This window comes from Dipodomys ordii, unplaced genomic scaffold (assembly GCF_000151885.1).
Source record: "Dipodomys ordii isolate 6190 unplaced genomic scaffold, Dord_2.0 Scaffold14, whole genome shotgun sequence".
Lineage (NCBI taxonomy): Eukaryota > Metazoa > Chordata > Mammalia > Rodentia > Heteromyidae > Dipodomys > Dipodomys ordii.
The window spans coordinates 11286427-11301435 of NW_012267230.1; positions in this window are offsets into that span (position 1 = coordinate 11286427).

Here is a 15009-nt window from a genome sequence, read left to right on the forward strand (position 1 = left end):
ATGGTGGGGGGTGATCTGGGCTCCAAACTATTGCTTGTTATATATCAAAAATCCTCTCTCCCGCGTCATCCTAGCTACTCAGGAGGCTGAGAGCTGAGGATCACAGTGTAAAGCCAACCTGGGCGACAAATAACAATGAGACTCTAATCTCCAATCAATTAATCAGCAAAGAAAGCCAGAAGAAGAAGCATGGTTGAAATAGTACAGCACCAGCCTTGAGCAAAAAGGCTAAAGGCAGAACTCCGGGTCCTGAGTTCAAGCCCCAGTACCAGCTCACACACACACACACACACACACACACACACACAAAATCCACTCTTCACAGGAAGAATCTGATCAATATTTTTTTGAATGAAGGGATTCCTTCCAAAGTTGTTCTTAATTTTCTTTGTGACTGGCCAAAGTTCCCTACAGGGGTCTTCAGGCAAGATATCACCAGCAGCTCGCCCAGCTTCCCGGTGAGTGCCAGTGACCCACACCTCAGACAGACTCCAGCTGAGCTCCCACTGGGGTCCTGCGGCTCCCAAGAGCTCCTGACAGCCTCCTGACATTCCCTGTGTTCCTGCAGCCGCAAAAAACGTTTTCACTAATGGACTATTGATTCTTTTAAGGCAACAATTGCAAGTCTTGGTGCAATCAATAGCCAAGAAGAGAGAAAGAAAGAGGGGGTGTGAACATGAAGCCCCAGGTGGCATCCTCCCACACGCCTGGGCCTCTCCCTTCACCTGGGGGGGCACCGAAGGGGGTGGAGGCTGCAAGGGAAGGCTGAGTTGCCCAGGAACTTCTTCTGGAAGCATCCTGAGGTAGCTTTGGTTCTCATGTTGCAGGCTTTTTGTGAAATGACACTCGCTGTACCTGCCCTGCCTACCTTCTCCTACGCCTTCTTTTCCAGAAGCTGTGTCCAGGAACTTGTTTTCCATGTTTTGTCTTGGGGGAAGGTGGATCTTTTCGAAACAAGCTGTAATTCTAGCTACTCAGGAGGCTAAGATCTTAGGATTGCGGTTTGAAGCCAGCTTGGGCTTATCTCCAATTAACCACACACACACACACACACAAAAAGCTCAGGTTCAAGAGATAGAGCACTTAGTCTTGAGCAAAAAAAGGCCAAGGACAGCACCACCCAGATGCTGAGTTCAAGTCCCAGGACTGGCACACACACACACACACACACACACGTGCACACAAAAAAGTCTTATCTCAAGTAGTAGAGCTCAAGTGGTAGAGTGCCAGCTTTGAGCAGAAAAAAGCCAAGCAAGACTGTGAAGCCCGAAGTTCAAGCCTCAGAATGGCACAAAAAATAAAAAATTGAGCCAGGCACTGGTGGCTCACACCTGTCATCCTCAGGAGACTGAGATCTGAGGATCATGGCTCAAAGCCAACCCTGGGCGGGAAAGTCTGTGAGACTCTTATCTCCAATTAATCCTCAGAAACCAGAAGTAGTGCTGTGGCTCAAAGTGATAGAGTGCTAGCCTTGAGCAAAAGAGCTCAGGCCCTGAGTTCAAGCCCTACAACCAACAATAATAATAATAACAACAACAATTTTAAAAATAAAAAAATGGAAGTACATGATGGAGATAGGAAATTGGTGAATATTTTCCTGCCACACAGCAAAATACCCTGATTTGAACAATTTCTATTGAAAGCAGCAAACTATTCCAAAATTGAATAGCTTTTAAAACAACAATGATTCATCTCACCCACCAAGCTGGGCGGCAGCAGCCCTCAGTAGGGCCTCAATTGTGAGGCACAAGGCTGGAAGGTTCTCTCAGCTGGGCCCTTGGCCAAGAGGTTGGGGTGGGCAAATCTCAGGCCCTCTTTACTTGGGCCTCCTACCAGACTTTTGGGCTTCCTCCCAACATGGCGGCCAATTTCCCTGCTCGTTTTGTGAGTTACCATGGTGACTAGAAAGCTATAAGTGAGGTCCCAGGAGAGGTTCTCAGACTATGGGAGCCTACATCCTGTCTGTAATCCTAGCTACAAGGGAGGCTCAGATTGAGAGGAGTATGGTTCAAAGCCAGCCCTGGGAGATGAGGAGGGGAGAGATCACAAGACCTCCATCTCAACCAATCAGAATCTGGATAGCAGAGATAGGAGGAGCGTGATCTAGGTCCGGCTTTATTTGAAACACACACACACACACACAATAAAGAAATAAAAATAACAAAAGCGAAAAGAGCTAGGGATGTGGGTACCTGCCTGCGAAGTTTGAGGCTGTAATTTCAAACCTCAGTTACTCCCAAAAACAAAAAGTTGGAAAGCTTTCACTGGGTGAAGGCTTGTATCTAAGAATAACTTCTCCCCACCCCCCATGCTCTCCCTCCCCTCCCCCCTCTCCTTTCCCCCATGGTACTGTTTTATTCAATCATGTTAGTTGTGCCTGTTTTATTCACTCATGTGAGTTGTGCCAGAAGGGCTTTCCAATATGCAAACAATGCATCTTGCTCAACCCTCCACACTCTCCTTCTTAAAATAATGCCAGGGGTTTCCCTGGTCTATTTCCTTACTCAGAAACCAACTGTATATGCCGTATTCATGTTCTTCCACCCTCTTTCCTGGCCCTCCCCATCCAAGCCTATTTTATTCTCCTGTACTCCTCTTTTCTTTCTTTTTTAAGTTTTGAACTCAGGACCTTCTCTCTGTGAGGCAGACACTCTACCACTTGAGTAACGCCCCCCAGCCCTTTCATACCTTAGCTAGTTCTTGGCTAGGGTCTTGAGTTTTTGCCCCAGGATAGCCTTACATGGGGGTCTTACTGCCACTTCTGCCCTCATAGCTGGGATTATAGACATGAACCATGGGGACCAATGTGTTACTGAGAGAGGGTCTTTCTTTTTTCTTAGACTGGCCTTGAACTGTGAACCCCCCAATCTCATTTTACTCTGGAGCCCCCACAGGTGTACTCTGCACCGGGATGGATCCATCTTAAATCCCACACCCCTTGATAACAAAATTAAATAAATAAACGACCTGACTGCATGGTGGCCCTTTGCGATGCCTTTCTGGTCCCATGTACACTTTAATTTTTCCATTGGCAATTCCCTTTTAACTCTGCAGTGTTGGTGTATGGTTCAAAAGCCTCACAAAGCTGTATTTAACTAACTGCATTGTAATTGCTTGCCCACTTTTAGATGTACGTTACCATAATAATAACAAACAAAAACATATGTAAAGCAAAGTCCTCCAGGCGTGGAAGATAAGCCAGCCAATGCGTCTCAAAACACTGCATTTATTCTTATACTCTGTGTTTTTCATTTTTGCCATGTGGCTTTCTATTTATAGAAATAACACAAGGGGGGGTTGGGGAGGTGGCTCAGTGGTAGAGTGCTTGCCCAGCATGCATGAAGCCCAGGGCTTGATTCCTCAGCACCACATAAGCAAAAAGAAAAAAAAAAGCCGGAAGTGGTGCTGTGGCTCAAGTGGTAGAGCGCTAGCCTTGAGCTGAAGAGCTCAGGGACAGCGCCAGGCCCAGAGTTCAGGCCCAAGACCAGACCCAAAATAAATAAATAAGAACTAGAACACAGAAAGGGAAGTAGAGTAGTTCACACCTATAATACCATCACTCCTGTCTTGCTGTACCCCTGCTCATGCGTGAGTAGCTAGGATTACAGGTATGAGTCTCAGCACCTAGCCCAAACCTTTTCCTAAGAGCCTTTCCTTTTATCAAAAAGACATTAGGGCAGGGCTGGGAAGGTGGCTCAGTGGTAGAGCGCTTGCCTTGCATGCCTGAGGCCCTGGGTTCGATTCCTCAGCACCACATAAGCAAAAAGAAAAAGGCCGGGAAGTGGTGCTGTGGCTCAAGTGGTAGAGCGCTAGCCTTGAGCTGAAGAGCTGAGGGACAGTGCCCAGGCCCAGAGTTCAGCTCCATGACTGGACCAAAAAAAAAAAAAAAAACCTAAAGTTTTGCCTGGAGGCATGGCTCAAGTGGTAGACCACCTGCAGCTAATACTGCCAAATAAACAATTAATGTTTTCATTTTTTGCTGATCTTGGGGTTTGATCTCACTGACTGCACGCTGTCCCTGAGCCAATTTGTGTTCAAGGCTAGCTCTCTACCACTTGAGCCACAGCACCCCTTCTGGCTTTTTCTGAGTAGTTTATTGGCAACAAGAGTCTCACGGACTTTTCTGCCCAGGCTGGTTTTGAACCGTGATCCTCAAACCCCAGCCTCCTGAGTAGCTAGGATGACAGGCACCTGGCTAATTAATTTTTTGAAAGCACAAATTCTGGTCCCGACTCTAGGACGTTTCATGTAATTACCCTGAAATGTGCAATGTACACACCCCGCCTCCTTTCCATACTAGGAAATCCCACCTGGAATCCCAGATACAGGAGAGGCTGAGGTTGGACCTATCACAGCTCCAGGAACTCCATGTCCACAGAGGAAAATGAGATGGGGTGAGGAAGCTATTTTAAGTAGATCGATGGTATGGGTGCAAGTCAAAGTGTAAAGTTGAGACCCTGTCCAAAAGAGCAGCAGCAAAAGAAAACAGCACTGGAGGCATAGCTCAGCAGCAGAGCACCTGCTTTGCCTAAGTTCAAACCCTAGGACCATTAGAACCAAAAGGAAAAATCAAAAGCCAGGTGATGGTAATGCACAAGAAGGTGCTCCCAGGAGCAGCTGTGTGGAGATGCTGTAGCCCGTCATTCGTCAAAGAAAACCTGGCACGCTTCCCTCCCCTTCGATATCCTATAAACACACACATCCTATGCAAAAAGGAGAGCCCAGTAGACCCCGTGGGAAGCCCGGAGTCACTACTTCCCACAACACTGTCTTGTATTTCATTCCTTCCATCTTCTGCTCCCATCAAAGTTCCAGCTTCCAACGAGCTCAGCTCAGCCCCTGGACCTTCCTTGGGTAAAGAATAAAGACTGGGATTGAACGGAGAAAGAAGATGCTCAGAGGTCACCTGGGCGGTCTCCCAACATCTCTCCATCTCCTGGTACCCAGAGGAACGCGGTTCCCTGCTGCCCTCTGCTGGTATGAGCTGGGAATGGCTGAGACGCCCACAAACTTCCAGGTTAAGGTCATTGGTGTGGGACTCCTGGCTTATTCCTCCTGAGGGATCTTCCAAGACTGCCTTAGTCTAGGGACGTAGTCTGGTGGCAAGGTGCTTGCTGAGAATGCTCTAAGTCCCCAGTTCTATTCCCAGCACTGAGACCCCGGAAACATTCATTTTAACACCAGACCAATGAATGCCTCGGGCAACTCACCCTGCAGTCATTGTGTGGCCTACAAGAGTGCGTTCTGACATTTTAAAAGAATATTGCTGGGACAAGTGGCTCATACCTGTCATCCTAGCTACTCAGGAGGCTGAGATCTGAGGATCACAGTTCAAAGCAGGTCCAGGCAGGAGGTAGGGGAGGAGGTGGCCAAGACGTAAGCATTTCATCCAGTAAGCATTTCATCCAGTCTTGCCCCAAGATAGAGCTAAGACTCCACACTTCTCCCCCAGCTCCACCCCAGCCTATCTTTAAATGCCTGGCTGTGCTGATACCATCTGCAGGCTGTGGACACTTGGCCAGTGGAACTTACTTAAATATTTTAATAAAAAGCCGGGCGCCAGTAGCTCACACCTATGATCCTAGCTACTTAGGAGGCTGAGATCTGAGGATCACGGTTCAAAGCCGGCCTGGACAGGAAAGTCAGTGAGACTCTTATCTCCAATGAACCACCAGAAAACCAGAAGTGGCGCTGTGGCTCAAGTGGTAGAGCGCTTGCCTTGAGCTAAAAAGCTGAGGAACAGCACCCAGGCCCAGAGTTCAAGCCCCATGACCAACAATAAGCTCTTATTACTATGCCTGATGCAGAAGTCTCAGAGCAACTTCCTGCAGAAGAGGCAAGTAGCAGCATAGAGTTCAACTGACTACCCACCTGCAAATTGTTCTAGCCAGGCCCCACACTACAGGTGCCCCTCCAACTTGCTGGGTGGGGGGAGTGGAGGGCCCTGGGGAGGAGGGGGGCACCAGGTCTCAGCTCCACCATCTCTGGTTTTATCTCGCTAACCTCGTCTCATTTACAAAGTCCCAGCAAAGGATCCCAGCTGAATCAAAGACTCTGATTTTCTTTTCCTCTTTCACAGCCTACCAGCTTTGAATTGAGAGGAGACTGATTTTAGCTACACCAGCCCCCTTGGCAGGGAACAGGTAGGGAACCCAAGTCCTGAGGAATTCAAAGGACCCTTGGCACTAATGGGACTCAGGATCTAAGGATTAATGACATTGATGCCTATAAACTCCAGGCCTTGTTATTCTACATTGATATGGAACCCATGTATCCGTCCATTGCATACATCCATCCACCCACCCACCCACCCACTCATCCATCCATCCATCCATCCATCCATCCATATCTAGCCCACCACTGTCAGCCAGTGGTTGAAGCACATTTTTGAAGTCCCCCGACCACTGTCCCTTGGGTTTATCTGAAACCCAAAGTGATATGTTTCAGGAAGCCTCCATTTTCAAAAGTCCCGAGTGCATCTCAGGAGGAGCCACAGTAAATGCCAGAACTTCCAGAAGCTCTTCCCAGAAAGATGAGACTGGGTGCTGGTGGCTCAGGGCTATAATCCTAGCTACTCAGGAGGCTGAGATCTAAGGATCACAGTTCAATGCCAACTAGGGCACAAAAATCCTTGAGACTCTTATCTCCACTAAACTACTCAGAAAAAGCCAGAAGTGGCGCTGTAGCTCAAGTAGTAGAGTGTCAGCCTTGAGCAAAAAAAGCTCAGGGACAGCACTCAGGCCCTGAGTTCAAGCCCAGCACTGGCAAAAAAAAAAAAAAAAAGGGGGGGGGATGGGGCTGGGAAGGTGGCTCAGTGGTAGAGTGCTTACCTTGCATGCATGAGGCCCTGGGTTCCATTCCTCAGTACCACATAAGCAGAAAAAACTGGAAGTGGTGCTATGGCTCAAGTGGTAACTTTGAGCAAAAGAAGCTCAGGGACAGTGCCCAGACCCTAAGTTCAAACCCCAGGACTGGCCACAAAAAAGCGGAAGCAAAATCAAATGCAACTAGGAGGTGGTGATCCCCAATCTTCTTCCTTGGGGACCCTCGAGAAAGACCTTGCTCTCGTGGAGCAGGCCTGTGTAGGGGACAGGTGCCTCCTGCCCTTAGGGTGAGGTGGCCAATGACTCAACCAGATACCAAAACTGCTGGGACTTCCCCCAAAATTAGTGAGTCGCAGAACTGCTGAGACTCACGCGGCTAGATATGGATGGATAGATGGATGATGGGTAGGTGGATGGACAATGGATGGATGGATGGATGGATGGATGGATGATGGATGGATGGATGGGTACCACATCAATGTAGAATAACCACAGGGATTATTTTTTTCCTCAGCTATAAAGTTCAATATTGCTATATTTTCATGGTTGTTTTCTAAAGATTAGAATAACCATCTGGCCAGGCACCCATGGCTCACACCCGTAATCCTAGCTATTCAGGAGATCTGAGGATCATGGTTCAAAGCCAACCCCAGGTAGGAAAAGTCTACTAGACTCTTCAATAACCATAAAAAGAAAAGTCAGGGTGGGGAAGGGAAGGGATAATAGGAGAAAAACAAAGGAGAGGGTAACAATGCTCAACAAGAAATGTACTCATTACCTTGCTCATGTAACTGTAACCTCTCTGTATACCATCTTTACAAGAAAAAAAAAAATTCTTTTAATTCATGGTCTGGGAAGGTGGCTTAGTGGTAGAGTGCTTGCCTAGCATGCATGAAGCCCTGGGTTCAATTCTTTAGTAACCACATAAACAGGGGGGAAAAGGAAGTGGCACTGTGGCTCAAGTGGTGGAGTACAAAAGAAGGTCAGGGACAGTGCCCAGGTGGTAAGTTCAAGCCCCAGGACTGGCAAAAAAAAAAAAAAGTCAGAAGTGGAGCTATGGCTTGAATGGTAGAGTACAATCCTTTGGCACAAAATTTCAGGGACACCACCTAGGCCCTAAGTTCAAGTCCCAGAACAGCACGTACACACACACACACAAACTGGGGCTTGAACCCTGGAGCTGGGCACTGTCCCTCAGCTCTTCAGCTCAAGGTGAGAACTCTACCACTTGAGCCACAACGCCACTTCCGGTTTTCTGGTGGTTCATTGGAGAAGAGAGTCTCATGCACTTTCCTGCCCAGGCTGGCTTTGAACAACATCCTCAAATCTCAGCCTCCTGAGTAGCTAGGATAACAGGTGAGAGCCTCCAGCAACCACCCCCCCCCGCCACCCGGCTCCTAACCATCCTTTAAACTTCTCTTTCCCTTCATGCACCATGTCCTCTCTTCAGTTTAGTTTCCTCTCCTTCTCATTTCCCCTGGGGGTTCCTTGGTGATGGAGTTTTGTGTTGGGGTGACTGGCAACTCTTTGTGCAATCTGAGATGGAGAGAGTTAGTCAGGATCTTGGCCCATGGCAGGGACTGCCCTTTACTCCACACAGGCACTACTGAAAGGTAGGATAACTAAATCCATAGGTGGCGAAATCCAGAGTTGAACTGAGGCCATGGGTGCTTGGAAAAAAATAATAAAACTATTGAAGCTTTGTTCTTGAAAGGCGGAGACTGCCAAGAGACGAATGTGATGAAGTTGTTTTGAAAGGCTCGTTTCCAATCGAGCTACATGAAACAATCGAGCTACGGTGTTTGTAAACACAGCTATGAATGAGAAGGCAAGGCGCTTCTTCCAATTAGAAGGCCGTACAAATTTCCAAGGCTGAGTTTTGTCAGCTAAAACCTGCAAACAGAAGTGCTCAAATGACAGCACTTCTACTTGAATGGGGTCTGTATGATCATGCTGATATACACTATATATACATATGTGTGCATATATATGCATAATATTGACTGAGTGCTGACAAGGTGCTATTGCTTCAATACACATTATACAGCATATCTCAATGTTCCCAAGACTAATTTCCCCAGCCTGTACTAGAATTCAGTTTAAAATAAGAGAACTCTTACCTTGTTGTTGTTGTTTAGGAGGGAGTGGGGTTTGTACACAACAGTACATCCTATAATCCCAGCTTCTCAGATGTGGACGTAGGATAGTTACCATTTGAAGCCAGTCCAGACCAAAGTTAGTGAACCTCACCTCAGAAACAAGTTGGGGCTGGACACCGGTGGCTTACACCTGTAATTCTATGACAGGTGTGGTTCAGCTAACGAGGAGGCTGAGATCTGAGGATCCAGGTGTGAAACTAGCTTGGGCAGGAAATTCTGCAGAACTCTGATCTCCATGTAAGCACCAAAAATCCAGAAGTGGAGCTGTGGCTCAAGTGGTAGAGCACCAGCATGGGCCCAAAAATAAATTTTAGAGACAGCACCCAGGCCTTGCATTTAAGCTCCAGGACTAGCACAGAAAAAGAACCAAGTTTAGAGAACAATTGCCCTAACGGCTTCTTTGCTCCCCCGAAGATTCTGCACATAAGCATTTGTGACATCCTCAGTGGCGTCCAGAAAATGCACAGTCCTCCAAGGAGTTGTGCGTGCAACGCTGGGCCCTGTCTGCCCCCTGGTGGGGAAGGGCTAGAACCCAAACAGGCAAAGGACAGCAGGAGTCAGATGTCCTGAGGCCCAAGAACCTCTAGATGGCAGCAGTCAGCCAAGCAGTCAGCCAACAAGAGTCCACTGATGGCCAGCAGGACAGTACTGCAGGGGCTGCAGGGACAGAAGGGGTGTGGGAAAGGGGGGGTGTCAGGGGATGAGCCTCAAGGCCCATCCCACGGGAAGGGGGGCACCCATAGCGCTGACCACTCCACAATGGGAAGGAGTCACTGAATTTATCTAAACATCATAACACCTCAAAGGAAAAACTATCACTCGGTTTTCAGATGAGGAAACCGAGGCGCAGAGCCTCTGATGGCCGGTCTCTGGGAAGTTGGACCTTAGCATCAGTATGGTTATTGTTGCGGTTATTATTGATGGGTGAGGAGGGAGGGCACTGAACTCCGGGCCTCCAGGCTGGGGCTCAGGAGGGCTCCGCCCAGGGGCGGGGCATTGCTGAGATTCCCACAGCCTTGGCCAGCTTCCTGTTTGCCCCAGCTCCACTCCACCCACACCCCACCCTTGCCTATTTCCCACACCTCCCTGGGTTTGTCCCCTGGCGGGCGCACCACGCCACCACCTGGTAGTGGAGGAATGAGACCACCGGAGTTCATGGATGGAGAAGCCAAACCAAAAGCCAGCGAATGGGCATCTGTGCAGTGCAGGGCCCAGCACCCCCTGCCCTGGAGCCCCAAACCCAGGTCTGGCCAGAAGGCTTAGCTTAGGAACAGGGAAGGAAGGTGAGACCCAGAGAGCTGGACCATTCTCTAACGACACCAAAACTCAGCAGGGCAAGTTAAACCAGGCCAGCAAACCTTGGGGTACAGGACTCTTCCAGACACCCTGGAGGAAGGGTGAGGAGCCCTGGGGGAGGAACCCCAGGGCTCGGAGAGAAGTCAGAGGAGATGGAGGGGACACCTGGACTACCGGCTCTGGCAGCAGATATCTTGGATTCCAATTCTGCCCCAGCTCTGGAGCTATTCACCAGCAGCCCTGGGAGGACTGTCTCTTTAAGACTCTGGCAGGCGGGGCCCTGCTCTTTCCCCTGAGCTGGCTCACAGTTGTGTCTGTCCCCACATTCCTGGGCCCAAACAGGAAGTGAGTCACGGAGAGGGAACGTAGGGTTCCTGGCCTAAGGGGGAGCCCAGGCCAGACCTTGGCCATCCCCATGGGAGCCCCGGGGGCACTTCCCCCTGGCGAGGTAGGACATGGGGAGACCCCTAGTGGGATGCAGGTGCATCTGAGTTGACCATAGTCACTGGCCAGGGCCTCAGTTTCCCTTGCTAGCCCCACTTTCAGGTGAGGAGACCAAGGCCAACTGCTTCAACTTTAGGAGGACCCCTATCTCAAAGCAGGGTGACCAGGTGACAGGGTGACAACAGCCCCACCCAAGCAGCTCCAGGCTCCAGGCACCTAGTGCCAACCTGGCCACCCAGCCACGGGCCGGTGCACACGTTAGCTGACAGAGCAGCTACAGCCTACCATCCCGTGTCATTGTCGGGAGACTCGGGGGCCCGCCTGTGGGATATGGGAACAGAATTCCCATGGTTTCTAGGCCACGCTCTAGGACCCAGGTCTTTTCCTTTTCTGAGAACCCAGGGCCTCGACCTTGCCCAGTGTCCTTGGAGTTCTAAGGCTCCAGGGGCAGCACACTGATCGGGGGCCTGGCATGGTAGCACCACGCCTGTGATCCCAGCACTGGCTGAGCCAAGATCGAGAGTGAACACTCAAGATTTTTTAATTTGCCCTGAAAGAAGAAAAGCTGCCGTCTTGCCCCAGACCTTTGGTCTCCGTGTGTGTCGACATGCAGCCCAGAAACTTGTTTTAAAGCAACCCCAAGGTGACACAGCTGCCCCCGGCCAGCTCAGTCCTGGTGAGCCTGACGCTTGTCACCTTGGAGCCTGTGGGTGCCAACTTCCTGCTGCTAAGCCCAGCAACCCACTGCGCCCCCAAGATCGCACCCACCCCACTCCAATTCCTACAAGGCCTGGGGGCCCTCAGAGTAGGGCCAAGGCAGCACAATACAGGGGTCCTCAAACAGCTGCCCCTCCCGCAGCCCACCCACTGGCCACCCGCCCAGATAGACAGAGAAGGCGCCAAAGCAACATTCCCTCGGCTCCTGGCTGGCAGCTTCCTGTTGGCAGAGCGCGAGATCTTGGCACCTAGGCCCCACCACAGTGGAGTCTCGTTTTTTCTAGGATGTGGCCCAGAGCTGGTTCTAATGTGCAGGCAGGCTGAAGCTATGACTTTAAAGGGACAGGGGGACACGGTTAGGAGCTGGTATAGAAGCCACAGGAGCCTGGGAGGGGTCCCCTGTTGCACCCACACCAGGCAATAACGTGACTGATGGGAATGTCTGAGTTGAGGGAATGTGCCCCACATGCCAACCACACCTCACCAATCCGAGCCTTGACTGGTGGTGGGGTAGGGGTCACAACACTGGGCCTTGACTCAGGGCCATGCACCTGCTAGCAAGTGCCCTATCACTTGAGCCACTCCATCAGCCTTCCCCCCCCAGCTCCATTTTATTACCCTTAAGAGTTGCACAAGAAAGCCGGGTGCCGGTGGCTCTCGCCTGTAATCCTAGCAACTCAGGAGGCTGAGATCTGAGGATCACGGTGCAAAGCCAGCCCTGGCAGTAAAGTCTATGCGATTCTCCAATAAACTGGAAGTGGTGCTGTGGCTCAAGTGACAGAGCATTAGCCTTGAGATGAAGAGCTGAGGGACAGCCCCAGGCCCAGAGTTCAAGCCAACAAAAAAAATTGTACAAAGGGGTTTCGATTTAGCGGGTCTGTTTTTTTTAGTACAATGCATCTTGATCAATGTCACTCCTTCCAGAACTCTCCCATCTCTTCCAACCTCATTTGTGAGCTAGGGTCTTGTTTACACATAGGTTGGCCTAGGCGGAGATGATCCTAGTTTGTGCTTCTGCCCTCACTGAGACGGCAGGCACATATGGCTGTACCCGGCGGCCACTGGTTCAAATGGAATCCTTCCATTTTTGTTTTACTTAGTCTCACCCCCAAACCACAATCCTGGTATCTGCTTCCCACGCAGCTTGGATGCCAGGCTTGAGCAACTCATCCATCTCTAATCCATGCTCTCATCCTTGTCCTCAGCTGACTCAAGGCCCAGAAAAAGGAGAAGCAGGGATTTTGTAAAAGTTTGTTCTAGCCATTTAAAAGAAAGGGGGGGAGGGGTATGACTGGGAAGGTGGCTCATTGGTAGAGCGCTTGCCTTGCATGCATGAGGCCCTGGGTTCAATTCCTCAGCACCACATAAGTGGAAAAGGCCAGGAATGGTGCTATGGCTCAAGTGGTAGAGTGTTCGCCTTGAGCTGAAGAGCTGAGGGACAGCGCCCAGGCCCAGAGTTCAGGCCCCATGACCGACATAAATATATCACTAAAAGCTTGGCACTGGTGGTTCACACTTGTAATCCTAGCTGCTTAGGAGGCTGAGATCTGAGGATCACGGTTCAAAGCCAACCCAAGCAGGTAAGTCCGTGAGATCCAATAAACCACTAGAAAACCAGAAGTGGCGCTGTGGCTCAAGTGGTAAAGCACTTGCCTTGAGCTGAAGAGCTGAAGGATAGTGCCCAGGCCCAGAGTTCAAGCCCCACACCGACAAATAAATCACTAAAAGAAAGGTCCATACCTACCTTGTGCCAGGAGTCATCGGGAGAGTCTAGGTTTTCAGGCTGTGAAGTGGGCGTGGTTACACAATCACATGTAAATACAGAGAAACTAAAGCAGAGTGTGGGCCCCGCGTGCAGCATGTGTGGATCCTCACCCCCGCCCCCCAATGGTGGGAGAGTGTTTTACTGTAGACACAGGCAGGAGGCAAGCTTTCACACAGACCCCAGTGGAACTGGGGGTAGAGGGGTGGTCAAAACACTTCAACCATTGATCTTAACCCAAGAGGCTGAGCAGATCAACCTCTTGGTGGCCACCAAATTCACCCTGAAATCTACATGACTGCTGTCATCTTGAGGTTCACGGCAGGGGGCCGGGGTCCACAACACCATCCGTAAGGATCAGAGAATAGTTGTCTGAATCTTTCCTGAGGTCAGGTGCACTAGTAGACGCCTTGGCAGATTTATGGAGGCGTCTGCACTGAGCCCACAAGCAGACACCGAGGCCGCTGGACACCAGGTACCCCTCAAGCTGTAGATTGCCAGGCGGAGCCAGAACAGCCCTCTTCATGGCTGACACCCAGCACAGCTCCGGACTCCTGAAGGAAAGCTCATCCCAGGAGGGACTGGAACCCCCGGGACCTGTGGCACAGGGAAGCCACAGCCCTGCCATGTGGCTGCACCAGTGCCTGGCGCCTTCTCCACTCAGGTCAGAGGCAGGAAGTGAGGCAGTGGAGCCGTGCCCGGCGGGGCATCTCCTTGGCAGGTGATCAACTTCAGACCACTCACACGTGGAAGCACTCAGCCTGAGAACCCGCGGGCTCATCGCGCCAGCTGCCCCCGGGTGAGGGTGCACACATCACTAATGTGCTTCACCGACCACTAACTTCTACCATCACCGCCAACCAGCCAACCTACTTCCGTGGCGGCATACATGAAAGACTAGTAAATATACAAACAACTATTTACGAGGTTGCGGCTCACACCTATTCAGCGTTTTACCTTTGGGGAAATCAAGATCCTTTAATGTCTGAAATTTTAAATTTTCTTCCCCAAAATGAATGTGTCAGTTTTACAAGGGCACAATCAAATCAACAGTACGCTGGGGGGAGGAGAGGGTGGAAACAACCACATCCCAGAATTCTCAGGGCTGGCTCCATGGACAGATGATGACCCAACAATTAGTTGCATATCCAGACACTTACTCTGACTGGGGGGGGGGGGGGGGGGGGAGAAGGGTGGTCATGGAGCTTGAACTCAGGGACCAGATGCTGTCCTTGAGCTACTTTTGCTCAAGGCTAGTGCTCTATCACTTTGAACCACAGCTCCACAATAGTAAAAGTCCATGAGACTTACCTTTTCACCACCAAAAAAACGGAAGTGGAGCTGTGTGGAACTCATGTGGTAAAACTCCAGCCTTAAGGGGAAAAAAAAAGCCAAGCAAGAAAGTGAAATCCTGAGTTCAAACCCCAACACACACACCTGTAAGAGGTTAGAAATCGGGGCTGAGAAGGTGGCTCAGTGCTTGCCTTGCATGCATGAGGCCCTGGGTTCAATTCCTCAGCACCACATAAGCAAAAAGAAAAAAGCTAGAAGTGGCTCTGTGGCTCAAGTGGTAGAGCGCAAGCCTTGAGCTGAAGAGCTGAGGGACAGTGGCCAGGCCCAGAGTTCAGGCCACACGACCGGGCCCCCCCCCCAAAAAAAGAGGTTAATCATGTTAGCAACTTAATGATTCTTTTTAAAAACTTAACTGAGTTCTCTGCTGAGCAAAAATCTTAAGGCCTACAGCCACAAGCACTCCAGTTACTGCCTCCCAACTGCCCCTCAGAAAGGGTGGAAGTTCATTTGATTC